Source organism: Ursus americanus, chromosome 26 (assembly GCF_024610735.1).
Source record: "Ursus americanus isolate L20-20 chromosome 26, mUrsAme1.1.p, whole genome shotgun sequence".
NCBI lineage: Eukaryota > Metazoa > Chordata > Mammalia > Carnivora > Ursidae > Ursus > Ursus americanus.
The window spans coordinates 473,860-489,244 of record NC_142152.1 but is presented as its reverse complement, the minus strand read 5'-3'; positions in this window follow the sequence as shown (position 1 = coordinate 489,244).

The window sequence follows — 15,385 nt, the reverse complement described above, 5'->3', positions numbered from 1 at the left end:
AAAAGAAAAAAATCTATCTGACCAAACATAGGTATTTAAATTCTTTGCTAATCTTCCTCCTCAAATCCTACTCTTAAGGAAGTTTGGTGTATGTATTTCCATACTCTCTTATATGCACATACAAATATATAACCTTTATATTTTTTCTTCAAAACGAAGGCTCAATCTATATGTATTATTCTGTAATTTCCTTCTTTCATTTCATGGACATGTATAGTAGATATAATTCCTAATTCTTTTAAATGGGGTTCCAAGTGTGTCCTCATTCAGAGAAAAGGCACTAGATTTTTATGGGTTACTAGTCTGTTTAGAAAAATTCTGATATTTAACAACAAAAGTGTTAATGCAAGTGCTATACCCTTGCACACATATTGCCTTTTTAAGTTTCTAATGTATTTTGTTATTTTGTATTGTGAGCTCACTTCCAATGAGGTATTTTGGGGGGAATCTTGTGAGGCTTGATTCAGAATTTTACCATATAAGAAGCTTTGTGTTTTTTTCTGCCAGGTGCTTCAGGGACATTTTCAGCTGGACCACCTTTTATTTATTATTTAAAATATTTCTTATTTTTAAAGTTTGTTTATTTTTAGTAATCTCTATGCCCAATGTAGGGCTTGAACTAACAACCCTGAGATCAAGAGTCAAATGCTCTTCCCACTGAGCCAGGCAGGTGCCCTCTGGAACATCTTTTAGATTACTTTTCTTTACTTTGGGTTACCTGACTATAGAGGTAGCATGTATTTAAATCCTAAACCCACATGAGGATAGGCTGTGGTTACATGTTCTCAGAGGAGACCTTTCCCAAGGCAGGAGAGCTTCCTTATTTTTTTCCTGGGCTAGCAAGTGTAATCTTTTCTTGGACCAACCTCTTACTGAGGATGTAGGGCTTTATTGCTTTCAGGAATCTGGGGAAGTCTCAGTCTCAAATCCTACCCTCAGTCCCAAATCCAAGCCAAGTTCTTGTCCATGACTACCTGCCTAAACCAAAGCCCCTTGCTTAAGGGGCCAGCAATCTCTCCCCCTACTCTTTAAGGGTAGACCCAAACGTGTGTCTTTCTTTCTAATGAAGTCAATACACACTTAAGAGGATGTTTGTTAATAGTTAACCAATCATTTCTGTCTTACAGTGAGACAATTAGGTTATCCATTTCACCATATGGCTGGAAGCATAGAACTGCTCATTGTCTTTGTCAATAAGTTGGATTCTCCCTTCCCCCTCTTATTTTTGGTATAATTTTATTGAGATGCAGTTGAACTCCAGTGAAACTCACATATTTGAACCGTACAATTTGAACAGTTTTGACATAAGTATACACCTGTGTAACCACCACAATCAATATAACAAATATTTCCATCGTTCTCAAAGGTTTCCTTGATACCTTTTGTAATCCATCTCTCCCTCCACACCTTTTTCCAGGCAACCACTGATTAGCTTTCTGTCAGTATAAATTACTTTGTAGTATACTCTTTTTTGCCTGAAATTTTAATTCCACATCATGATTTTTAGATTCTAACATGCTATGTCATGTCTCAATAGTTCATTCCTTTTTTATTACGGAGTTGTGTTCCTTTGTGTAGATCTATAACTTTTTTTTTTTTTTAAAGATTTTATTTATTTATTTGACAGTAAGAGAGACAGCCAGTGAGAGAGGGAACACAAGGAGGGGGAGTAGGAGAGGAAGAAGCAGGCTCCCAGCGGAGGAGCCTGATGTGGGGCTCGATCCCAGAGCACCGGGATCACGCCCTGAGCCAAAGGCAGACGCTTAACGACTGCGCCACCCAGGCGCCCCTATAACAGTTTGTTTATCCTATTTTCTTGTTGATGGACATTTGGGTTATTTCCAGTTTGTGGCTATTTTAAATAAAACTGTGAAGAACATTCATGTAGAGGTCTTTGTGGGGACAGATGTCTTTGTTTCTTATAGCTAGATGCCTAGGAGTGGAATGCCATGGTCTTGTGGTAGGTATATGTTTAACTTTTTAAAAAGTTACAAAAATATTTTCCAAACTGATTATACTATTTTACATTCCTACCGGGAATGTGTGAGAATTTTGGCTACTCCATATCCTTGCTATCATTTGGCGTGCTCAGTCTTTTTCATTTTAGCCACTCTAATGGATATGTAATGGTATCTCATTGTGGTTTTAATTTGAATTTCCTTGATAACTAATGATGTTGAGTATCTTTTCATGTGCTTGATGGCCATCTGTATATATTCTTTGATTAGTTGTCTGCTCAAATAGTTTGTCCGTTTAAAGAATTGGGTTGTTGGGCTTCATATTATTGAGTTGTAAGAGTTTATAAATACCATGTAAAAGTCCTTTGATGTATGTTGTCAATATTTTCTCCTAGCCTCTGGCTTGACTTTTCACTTTCTTTTTTCTTTTTTAAAGATTTATTTATTTGAGAGAGACAGCACGTGCACACAACTGTCAGGGGAGGGGCACAGGGGGAGATCTGCCTTGAGATGGAGATCGGTGCAGGCTCAATCTGATCTCACCACCCGTGAATGAAATCACAGCCTGCACTGAAACCAAGAGTCAGACACTCAACCAACTGAGCCAGGCAAACCCTTACTTTTTCACTTTCTTAATGGTGCCTTATGAAAAACAAAAGTTTTAAATTTGTATCAAGTCCAGTTCTTTATTTTTTCTTTTATGATTTGGGTTTTGGTGTCCCATCTAGGAAACCTTGCTTAATCCAAAGTTGTAAATAGTTTTTTCTGTGTTTTTTCTAGAAGTTTTATGATTTTAGGTTTACGTATAGGCCAGTAACCTTCTTTTGAGTTAATTTTTACGTATGATGTGAAGTAAGAATAGGTGTTCAATTTTTCCACACAGATATTCAGTTGGTCTATAACTATTTGTTGAAATGATTTTCCCTTCTGAGTTGGCACCTTTGTAAACACACACACACACACACACACACACACAGTTGACACATGTATGTATCTATTTCTGGATTCTGTTGATTCATTTATCTATATGCCTATTTTTAACCAATACCAAACTGTCTTGAGTTTTGTAGCTTTATAGTATTGAAATGAGGTAGAGCAAGGCTTCCAACTTTGCTTTTCTCTTTCTCCTTTTTTTTTTTTTTTTTTTGTTGTTCAAAGATTTTATTTATTAATTGGAGAGAGAAACAGAGCCAGAAAGAATGAGCAGGGGGAGAGGGAGAAGGAGGTGGTGTGTGTGTGTAGAGGGGGGGAAGCAGATTCCCTGCTGGGCAGGGCTTGTGGGCAGATCCCAGGACCCAGAGATCATGACTTGAGCTGAAGTCAGATGCCTAACTGACTGAGCTACCGACGTGCCCTTTTCTCTTTCTCCTTCTTAATCCCTTTGATTAATCTAGATCTTTTGCATTATCATATAAATTTTGGAATCAGATTGTCAACTTCTACAAAGCAAAACAAAAACCTGAAATTTTTATTGGTATCACATGGAATATAGTTTGTACTAGAGATATTGCCATCTTAAAAATAATGAGTTTTTAATCTATGAGTATGCTATATCTTTCCATTTATTTAGGTCTTCTTTAATTTTCTTCAGCAATGTTTTATAGTTTTTAGTGTAGAGGCCTTGGTCATCTTTTGCTAGATTTATTCCTATGTATTTTATGACTTTTGGTGATACTGTAAATAGAAGTTTTGTAAATTTTATTTCCCAATTGCTGGTGGAATAAAAGAATACAATTGATATTGTGTATTAACCTTGAGCTCTGCACCTTGTTAACTTCATTTCTTTGTTTTAGTGATGGTTTTGTAGAATTCTAATCCTAGGCTTTTTTGATATTGTCCTAAAGTCTGGAAACCATTGTTCATTTTTTCCAATCTTTTCTCTTTGTTCTTCAGTTTGGATAATTACTATTGATCTATCTTCATTGTCCTTTGTTATCTACATTCTGCTATTGGTCCTATCCGGTGAAAAACATTTTTAAAAAATTTAGATAATGTGTTTTTCAGTCCTAAAGTTTCAAAATGGGTGTGATGTTGTTTTCTGTTTCTTTACTGAGATTTCTCTTTTCATTCATTTCAAATGTGTTTTCCTTTACCTCATGGAACATAGTTATAGTATCTCCTTTAAGGTCTTTGATAGTGGGACGCCTGGGTGTCTCAGTTAGTTAAGCGTCTGCCTTTGGCTCAGGCCATGATCTTAGGGTCCTGGGATCCAGCCCCACATCAGGCTCCTTGCTCAGCGGGGAGTCTACTTCTCCCTCTGCCTTTCGCTCCCCCTGCTTGTGTACTTTCTCTCTGACAAATAAATAAATACAATCTTTAAAAAAAAAATAAAGTCTTTGATGGTTTCACCATTTAGGTTGTCATCTATTGATTGTTTTTCCCTTAAGAATTGGTCACATTTTCCTGTTTCTTTGGTTGTCAAGTAATTTCAGATTATATCCTGAACATTGTCAATGTAATACTGTATGGGTTCTGAGTTTTTTTATAATCCTTAGGAGAATGTTGATGTTTTTGCTTTAGCAAGCAATCAACCCAGGCTCTGACCTTAACTAAGTTCTTCTTACCTTTGTGGGGAGTGGTTTAAATCTCAGTTAAATTAGACAAGCCTTTGCTGTGCAACTTTGGGTCTGTCCTGCACATGTGTAATTCAGGGGTTAGTCCGAGACTTATGCAAGTGATTCGTATCTCATTTAAATTGTCATTGCCTTTGCTATGTTGATTTGAGTCTGTACCTTACATGCTTGGTTCAGATGTTAGGTGGAGCCAAGGGCTCATACACAGAATTGGGGAACCCCTTTCTCTGTTTCTTTCCCTTTGGGGATTTCTCCCACTCACTCCACCCGACAGGATCAACATTTCTGGTCCCTGTGGCTAGAAAGACATGTTTCTATTGGAATTTTAGCTTCCTGGAGCACACACTACTCTGAAACTGGGGGCTGTCCTCAGGATAAAGCTGCATGAGGAAAGAAACAAAACGGAAAACTCACCCATCCCCCCAAATCCATCTGCTTTTGTTTACTTTCACAGTTCTCAGGTAGTTCCCAGCCTCCCCCCATATTTTTATCAGAGCTTTTAATTGTGAACAGTAGGAGGGCTAGGTTATTGTGGGCTCACACTGCCATGGCAGAACCAGAATCCACTGACCCATTTATTTTTATATGGATGGAATTCAAAGACCCAGCAGAGTCCTACCTCTGAGAGCTGATCACTATGCTTCCTCCAAATTCCCCACCTACTCTGAAAAACACACATAGGCTTTCTGTGTTCTGGTTCTTAAATGTCATATAATAGTAAGAGTCATTGAAAGCAAGGAAATCCTTTATCAATGTTGAAGAGGGTGTATATAGGGTTGGTGCAATTTTATTTTACTTTTTTCTAGGTGCAAACCTTTAATTTAGAAGGTACAAGGGAGCTATATAATTTATTTCTATACTACTGTTTCTTTTGGGGCTAAAAAATATATAACATTCTTTACACATATGTATATTGCTTGAAAGGTGACATTAAAAGTGCCTTTTGTTTCCTTGGGATCATTTTGTTTCATTTCAGACCTGTCACTTTTAATTATTTACCTGATCATCATATCTCCCACTGTAATGCAAATACAGTATATAATTATGCTTTGAAAATGGTTATTTACTCCTTGGCCCACAGTGCTTTTTTGGAGCTGCTACAACCTATCTGTTAAACATAAGGAGTAGCAGCATGGAGCCTAGAGCTGATTCAGAGAATTATTTTAATTTGAGGACCGTTGCCCAGGTAAATAACAGCTGCTTTGGAATCATTACAGCTGAAGTGGTCAATGAATAATTTACCTTATATATTTAAGCATAACAGATGAATATTTCAGGGTTACCAAAATGTAAAAAAAAATGTCTTACATATCACTAGTTCATCTAGCTGTTATAGTTTAAAGGGAACATTATAAACAGATACTAGGATGCAGAATTGTAGTCTAGAGAGTTTTGTTGGGAGGTTGTGATTAATGACGTAGAACATCAAAATGATCAGAGTAGAATTTGATTTTGGTAAACAACCCTAAAATCTATTTATTTATTAAAATCTTATGCAAAATGAGTTAAGTCTTTGAACTGGCAAACTTGGGCAGGGAATCTTGCAGCATCTTTTTCCCATGAAATTTGCTTTTTAAATTTATATTCCTTACTTAAGAGGAGGCTATTCCCACATTTCTGGCTTTCTAGTGGGTTCTGGCATTTTATTCTGAATATTGTACTTAGCCAAAACCAGGAAATGCAGAGGTCTATTTTTTACTCTAAGGGGAGTTTTTAATTTTATTTAATTAAAAAATTTTTTATTTATTCATTTGAGAGAGAGAGAGAGAGACAGAGAGAAAACGATAGGGGAAAGAGGCAGAGGGAGAGGGTGAAGCAGACTCCCCGCTGAGCCAGGAGCCCCGCATGGGCTCAGATCCCAGGACCCATAGATCATGACCTTAGCGGCAGGCAGCTGCCTAAACCATCTGAGCCACTTGGGGGGGCCCCCGGAGAGGTGTTTTTTTTTTTTTTTTTAATTGAAAGTAGTCTTATAATTACAAACACAGTGTATGTGTATTACAGAAAATTTAAAAAATAAAAAAAACAGGAATATAAAATACTGTTTTTATCATTCAGAGATGATTCTTACCCATCTTTCATTGGTTATCTTTTCAGATCCCCTTCAATTATGCATATATATGTATTTTTGTTCCTAGAATAAGATCATACCTTACTTGCTATTTTGCCACTTGAGTTTTAAAGTCAAGAGTCTCTGCCTTTCCATGTAAACGTGTTTTTATCTTCTCTAATATCCAGGACACATTCACATTTTCCCAACTGTTAGGGGAACTTTAGAAAAAATTTAAAAATTAAATTAAAAATCAATCCTTGATAAAAGGATGTTATTCTAAACATTTACCTAAATCAGTTGATTCAAAAAATTCATGGGAAGTCTTTGGTAGGCCTAATGGTTGATATTGATAATCATGTGGTTAATCTGTTGCATGGATTAATTGATTCTGGTCACAACTATAGAGTTACCAAAAATCAAAGATAAACTTGTGCTCTGGTGAATTCAGGGACTGTAATGATACACATTCTGTCAAGAAGTTCCTAGCAAGAATGAAGAAATATACAATGTGAGCAATGTAACAGTCCTTATATTTGCAGCTTTTGCTTTCTTTTGTATTACTTCATGTAATGTGTGAATAAGGTTTACCAAGTTAGAAACTTTGGAAAGGACCCAGGTAATTGCTGACCACTAGTATATATCCCATACGTGAGTTTTTTGAGTTTTGTTCCCTAAATGATATCCTGTGTCAGGAAAGAGTTACAGTTATTCCCCCAAAGCCAAAACTAGGCCAAGGGAGGAACATTCTTTCTCCAGAATCTCATCAGTTGATATTTAGAGGACAGGATTTAGGATGTTTAAAATGTGGCTCGTTGCCTAAGACACACATATTTTATTCTTAAAAAACAAATTTCTGGAAGAGTAGCACTGTAACATTTAGATAAATGTGCCTAATTTTCTTTTTGTCCTTGCACCCAAGTTTTTAAATAAAAAAGTTATTTAGGGGTGTCTAGGTGGCTCACTTGGTTGAGCATCTGACTCTTGGTTTTGGCTTAGGGTCCTGGGATGGAGCCCCACGTCAGGCTCCACTCAGTGGACAGTCTGCTCAAGAGTCTCTCTCTCCCCCTCCCCCCACTTGTGCTTGCTCTCTCTTTAAAATAAAAATAAATATTTTTTAAAAATTTATTTAAAACTTACACATTAAGTAAAATTTAACAACAAAAAAAGACAAATCCAACATTACTTTACCTTTCTAATCAAACAATTATTAGTATTTTGATGTGCTTCCTCCAGTATTTTTTCTATACATACGCCATAGTTGCTATCATATAAATAAATATATATATGTGTATATACACATACATATATAATTATATATAAACATATATATATTATGTAAGTATATATATGTGCATTTACATATGCATGTGATATGTACTTATATATGTCTCTATATAACCATAGGTACCTAGCAATAGTCAAACATTTTCTTCTGATTACTATAGTCTTTCTAATCATTATATTTTTTAATGGAACATAATATTTTATTGCAGTATTCAATACTTTATTTAGCCATTCCTTCCATGTTGGACATTTATTTTGTTTCTATTCAGGACTCAGCAACTCTGGCCCACCCACCAACTGTGCCTGAGATATTCTTCCTTCCCTTTCCCACCCATTCTCAGGGCATCTTTCCAGAATCCACATTCTCAAATGTTCCCTCAAGGAGCTTGATCTCAGGGGTCAAGCTTCATTTTGGCTCTCTTGCCCTGTTCTACCCTGATGTACTTGACATTTTGAACTATTCCTTCTGGTAAGGCTGTCTTGCCAGGAATTTGGGCTTAAGTCTTTTTGCCTCTTCCCAATCCTGTCTGTATCGTCCCAGCTAGTCCTGGGTTTATAGATCTTGGCTTGGTCCAGAGCATGAGGCCCCAGCTCACCATTGGATGAAAGTCAGGGTGGCAGGGAAAGGTCACTAAATCTCTGGTTTGTGCCTATTAAAAATGACTTTGGGATGAGCACCTTTTTTCATAACATTTCCTCTCATACTTAGGATTATTTTCTTAGGATAGAATCCCAGAAATGGAATTACTAAATTAAAGATTATGACTATTTTTAAAGCTATTAATATCTATTATCAACTGAATATAGCTAATGTTTATTGACTGGTTTTGAGACATTATCTCATTTACTTCTTACAATAGTCATATACATCTCCTTGCTATGGATAAGGAAATGGATGCATAGAGAGTATGTGTAACACTACAACGCAGTATTTGATCATGACATCATCATCGTTTATTATAATTCAAAAGGCAACAATAGGCTTTGTTAATGTGTTTAACCTAATTTGGGGGGAGTGGGGAGTATGGTAACAGAAAAAGTTGGTTAAATAATCTTGTTTCTTTTATTATTTTAAAAATTTATTTATTTAATTGAAAAAATTTTTTCAAACACCAAAGTGGAGAGAATAGTATACCCATTTTCTAGATTAAGTAATTATTAACATTTTGTCATATTGGCTTTATCTTTTTTTGTCTCAACCATCTTTTTTAAATTTTCTTTAAAAATTTTTTTTATTTAAATTCAATTAATTAACATGTAATGTATTACTAGTTTCAGAAGTAGAGGTCAGTGATTCATCAGTCTTATATAATATCCAGTGCTCATTACATCACATGCCCTCCTTAATGTCCATTCCCCCACCCTCTTCTCTCCAGTAACCCTCAGTTAATTTTGCTTCTTTTAAAAAGTAGTTGTGATTTTTTTTTTTGAGCGTTATTTGTACAAAGATTTTTGGATTTACGAGCACAAATCAGTTTTAAACCAAAAGATAAACAGGAGGGCTCATTGCCGACTTGTTCATCAGATACTCCAGCATCCACCAGATGCACACACTGTGTTAGGACCTGTGTGGATGTCGAGCTAGAATGCAAGCTCCATCATGGGAAGAGAGGAGAGGGAACCTGCCTACTCTGTTCACTGCTGTATTTCCAGAGCCAGGACAGTGCTTAGCACAGTGGGTACTCAGGAAATATTTGTGGAATGAATGAAAATATGGTCATTGTTTTTACCAGTTAGGATTAGGTTCATCAGTGAGTAACAGAAACTTCAAAATAGCAAAGGCTTAAGATGGATGGAAATTTATTTCTTACATAAAATTAATCTAGAAAAAAGTAGTCCAGGCTGTTAGGGAAGGTTCATAATATCAGGGCCCAGTTTATTTGCGTCTTATTGCCATGTGTTCCTGGGCATGGACATGTGACTTTCACTTTAGAGTCCCAGCTGACTGCTTGAGGTCCAACCATCACATCAACATTTCCAAGAAAAAGGAGAAAAGAAGAGCATGCTTCCTTTCTTTAAAGGCACTTCCTGTAAGTTGTACATGGGGATTAACTAATTAATTAATCTCACACTGGCCAGAACCTAGTCATATTGTGAATTCTAACAGCAAGGAGGCTAGGAAATGTGGACTTTGTTATGGCTGGCTGTGTACCCCAGGTAAAACTGGAGCTCTGATACTCTAGAGGAAGGAGGAAAAGTATATTTTGGGGACAACTAGCAGGATCTCTTCGTAGTAAACTGAAATCTTCTTAGGAGGTGAAGCCATATACACATTAAATTTTAAATAACCGCATAAAGGTTTTATATTATTGAAATCAAACAAGTTGTATAGATGATAGGAAGCACAGAAGGAGTATAGTTAAAAACAGCATCATAGTTGAGGCGTGGTGGGCAGTGGGTACATTGAAGGATAGTCCAAGGGCAGCAGATGTTTTATATTAGGTAGTGGTGGTAAAAATACAAAAAGAAAATTATGATGGTTATGAATAAAATTCTATCTACTTTTGGTCATCAAGAAAAGGTCATAGTAATAGTTTCAAAATCAATATATTTTGTTTAAAGGGTACTTTTATTTCCTTTAAACAACTTTTTAAAGCCATGTTACTTGGACCTCCCCTTTCAGGACTCCTGAAATTCTTCTGTGTTTAATCAGTGGTTCTCCAAGGCCTCAATTTTCTTTATAAGGCTCTTCTGTTCCTTTGTGGGGCACAGAGCACTTAAGGAACTCTTGTGGCCAATGGAGATTTCTCCCAGAGTTAGGGAACTGTAGTGCCCCTGTTTAACAACTGCTGTCTCAAAAGTCCCCAACATAAAAAAAGGAAAAAAAAAGTTCCACATATTTTGAGGCTGAATTTATTTATCTTAACTTATTATTTAAAAAAAAATTATATGTTTAGCACACATTCATCAAAGAATTAGAAAACAAGAGTGGGCAAAATGAAAAAATAACTTGTAATTCCACTCTCTAGAGATGACCACGGTTAATATTTGATGTAATCCCTTACAGACTTTTTAATGCCTTAAAAAAATACAGAAACAATTATTTAAAAAACACTGTCAGATTAATGTTTTATAATCTGCACTTTCAGTGTAATGATCTACAATGAACTTTTTTTGGTCAACAAGTATAATTGCATCATCATTTCAAATGGCTGTATAATGTTTTCTTGGGGGGATGTGGAAGGGTTGATTTTCAGTGACAGGAAATATGTCTGTTTGCAATGCTTCTTTTTATCAGGAATTTAAGAGAACTGCTAACTCACAGGAGCTGAGAGGGAGCAGAAGGCTTAAAAGAAGATCATCAGAGAAGGTTAGTTTCACACTTGCCTGAGGCTGAGAGAGTGAACCTAATACCTGGACAACTGGTTGCTCCCAAAAGAGGCTGTCTGGAGAGGTGGCTGTCAGTGGGGATCAGTATTGCTCATTGCCTGGGGCTCCCCCAGGAAGCAGCCTGGAGCCCAGGTGAGAGCCTCTTTGGAGGCAGATGGTGCTGGAGAAGTCACGTCAGGCCAGCTGGTGTTCTGTAAATAGCCCTCATTTGCTGGATCCTTGCCTTTTCTCCAATTGGTGTTAGGGGGTAAGAGCTCTGTCAAATTGGGTGTAGATTTGTAACTTCATTGCTACCTCATTCCTCAGTTACCTCATCCCCTTATTCCCAGTTGCTCACATTCTGCTACCAATATCTGGTGTACATTGAATGCAATTACTTCATGAGCTAGGTATGTGCAAGCGCTTAAGTCTGCCCACTCAGGAGCCTTTAGAAATAAAACTCAGATTAGGTAACAGCTAGGGTGGGATAATCAAGTACATTTTTTAACAGTGACATAATAACTTTTCTCAGTTATTTCCTATTGTTTAAAGGGGATCATTATCTCTCTGTGAAACCACATCTGACATTGAGGCTGAAGTGAATTGCTGAAATATTGGTCCTTACCTCTGAATGGTAAGAGCCCACCTGCCTCCATCTAATGGGTTTGCACCATCAGTGCGCTGAATGGATGCTGGGCGCTTGCAGGCTGCCTCGACGTGGTGCATTAAGAGTACATATCTTATAATGTGAGAACTGCACCTGATAATAGATTCTGCTCCACAAGAACAAACTTCTTCTTTCTAGAGGATGAATGACCTCAGGGATTATTGACTTTCAAGTATTATAAATTTTTGTGACATTATGAAAGAAATGGGGGGTATAATAAATCACTCGGTATTCTAGTTCCATTTTCTGGATAATGGATTGGGTGTAATGTTCCAGCAAATGTGAGTAGACTACAGACAGGAGTCTAGAAATAGGGTAAGATACAAAATAGGTACAACAAAATTGCCCAAGAAAGTCATGTTACCTCTCCTCCGATAGGACTGATTTTTGAAATACAAGGTAAATGCTCAGGAGCAGTGTTAATGATTGATGGGAAGCTAAGTGAAAATAAAACCTGGTTAAGTGCTTAGAGGACCCTAAAATGGGAATTTGGAAAGGTAAAGCTAGCCAGGATAGCAGAGACTCAGGCTAGATGTCAAATAGTAAGCTGGGGAAGTAAATGAAGATTAAAACAGAAGAATTCGGAGGGAATTAATGTAGAGATAGGAACTTGAGGGGAATGAAAGAAAGAAAGGAAGGGAGGAAGGGAAATAATTACAGATATCACTTTTATGTAGTGTAGAAATAAAAATAATGTCAAAATGCTAAAAATGATTTTTCAGTTAGGAGAGCCAGAGTTTGAGTAGGATTCACATGTTAAGTAGAATTCTGCATATTCAGAAGGATCATTTTTACACTTTTTGATAAGACAGAAAGCCCCGTATGTTTCTGGAGGACAGTCTTTTCGAGGCATATTGCCTAGGAGCTCTTCCTTCTGTTAATAGTCATGAAGTTAGAATAAGCAGCTTTTTAAAAGGGAACTTAGATCAGAGACTAAGAGGAGTCTTATAATTTGGCCATCAAGAACACTAGCCACTGTGCTACGTGTCCACAGGTGCTGGTGTTCAGAGAAACAAAATACTCTGAAAACGGGTGAGGAAACAGAGCTGGAGAATCATAAAACACTTTGTTGAAGTCACTGCTAAATATTGGCAGAGCAAATTCCTTTATGATTTAGATACTGCTAAGGAATTGAGTAACTCTGGGGTAAGTTGTGGGTCAATTGGCAGAAGTCAAGTGAATAGGAGGTTTTAGGGCTTTACAGTTAGATGTACTTTATATTTTTCTCAGCTTCTGTGAAATGTTGGCACTGGACTAGATGGTTAGAACCCTAGCACAGGCTGGGGAAGAGGTTATAGCTGTGCAGTTGGGAATGTTGAGTTGGGTGTTATTATCTAAGATAATAATGGATCAGTCACCTAGGTAGAGCTACCCAGGAGCATCAAATCTGCAGGAGTCATGGAGCTTACGTGGGGGGGGGGGTCAAAGATGGAAGAGGGAATTTCAAGGACACAGTCTCCAGGCAGGTTCAAGGGCCAAATACTTTGGTATTTTGCTGTTAAGAACTTCTTTCTGCCTTGCTCTGTACCTGGGCCTTGTCAGTCTTTAAGCAGCGGTATTTGGGAGCAGCTGTTAAACACAGAATGTTGTATTTGAGAGAAAGAGTTTGCAAGTATCAAAATAGTGGAGCTAACCTAAGCAAAGGAAGAGACAGGGTGCTTTGGGATAGACTAGAAGCAAAGACTGGAAGCCTGTTGGGACTTTCTTTCTTTCTTTTTCTTTCTTTCTTTCTTTCTTTCTTTCTTTCTTTCTTTCTTTCTTTCTTTCTTTCTTTTTTTTTTTTAAGATTTATTTATTTGAACGAGAGAGAGAGCAAGTGAGCACAAGCAGGGGGAGCAGCAGAGGGAGAGTGAGAAGGAGGCTGCCCGCTGAGCAGGGAGCTGGATGTGGGGCTGGATCCCAGGACCTTGAGTTCATGACTTGAGCCAAAGGCACACACTTTACCGACTGAGCCACCCAGGTGCCCCCTTTTGGGACTTTCTATCTCTATCTAGTCTTTGTTCCTCTCTGTGTCTCTGCTTGGTCTGTTGGGAAACAGCCTTATTCTAATCAGCACTGCCAGCACACCGCTGGAGTCTAGTGTCCAGGCCTGCACTCTGCGTCGGGAGGGGGCAACATGAAGAGTATCCCAAGGAGAGCCATAGGTATGATGAAAGAGCTAAAAACAATTAGGCCTGAGAAGAGATGCTAAAGGACTGGGGATAATTCATGGAGAAAAAGACTGTAATTGGGCATAAAACCATTTTAAGCATATGGGAGATTATTAGTGTGAGAGGTGGGGATGATCTGACTGTCCTTTGTTGTCACTAAGGTTAAAGCATGAGGGACCAGACTTGGATCACAGCAGAAAGGATTCAGGCTGGATGAAAAGTAGGAGGTGGTGGCAGTGGAAACTGCAGGCATCTTGATGGCTTTGGGGAGAAAGTAAAGGTCTCTCCTGTAGCTATTTTGACAAATGAGGTGATTCTTGTCTCTGTGGAATGATGTTTGCTCTGTCTTCAGGCAGGGTGATGACCTGGAAGGGCCTGTCAGTCCTTCTTGATTTGCAGGACAGATAGTTGGTTGAGTCAGAGAAGCTCTGATTTTTTTCTGGCTGGTGTCTGAAGGGACTTCTTAAGTTCTTTGGCATTTTTCTTGGGGTTACAACCATATTGTGCCATTAAATAATTTTCTACCTTCTGTTCATTAGTCTCAAGTTTCAGTGTCTAGCTGACAAAGTACATGTATGTTAGACTTGCAGGTTTGAGACATATGTTGTTGTGTATTTAGAAAATGATTAAATAATATGATGTCCAAGCTGCTTTTTGCTTTCAAATCATCCAGCGGCTATTTCACAGATATGAGACTAAAATGCTTATTTATTTTGTTTTCAATCACCTGATTTAATTTTTCAAATAAAAATAAGTATATACCTCCCAATTGCTAAAGAAAGTAATTAACATTTCCTTCTCTCAGTTGCTTTAAACTCAACATTTACTTTATTCAGGTACACGTGATTTAAGCATGCTGTTCAGATCATAGTATGAAGGTAGAGGGGGGATCACTAATTTATAATGAAATCCTCAAAATTAGCTCTAAATGCTGGCTCTCTTACATATTCAATGGAAACCTTCAGATGACAGAAAAAAGTCAATTGAAACCTTCATCTAATACTTATCAGGAAAAATGGCTTCACGTGCTTCCTAGCCAAATGCACCAGGGCAGAAAAATTATCCTGAAAGAGCAGGAGTGTTGTTATGGGTTGCTTAGTGCGTAGAAAGTCCTTGGAGTATAACTCAGCCTCACATTTTGATTCCTTTCCCAGTCACATTCATCTCTCAATTGCAAGTCCCTGTCTAGGTTGCTGGTGTCTCTGACCAGCTGGAAGTAGTTTAATGGTGAGCAGGATTCTTTTCTAATAGAATGAAGCTGTCACCAAAAATCAGGCCTTTGAATAATAATAAACAATGTCTGTAACTGATAATTACACGCAAAATTTGTATGCACCACACATTTTGACATTAATAAACTGTTTTGCTTCCAGATGGATGTCAACTTAAAT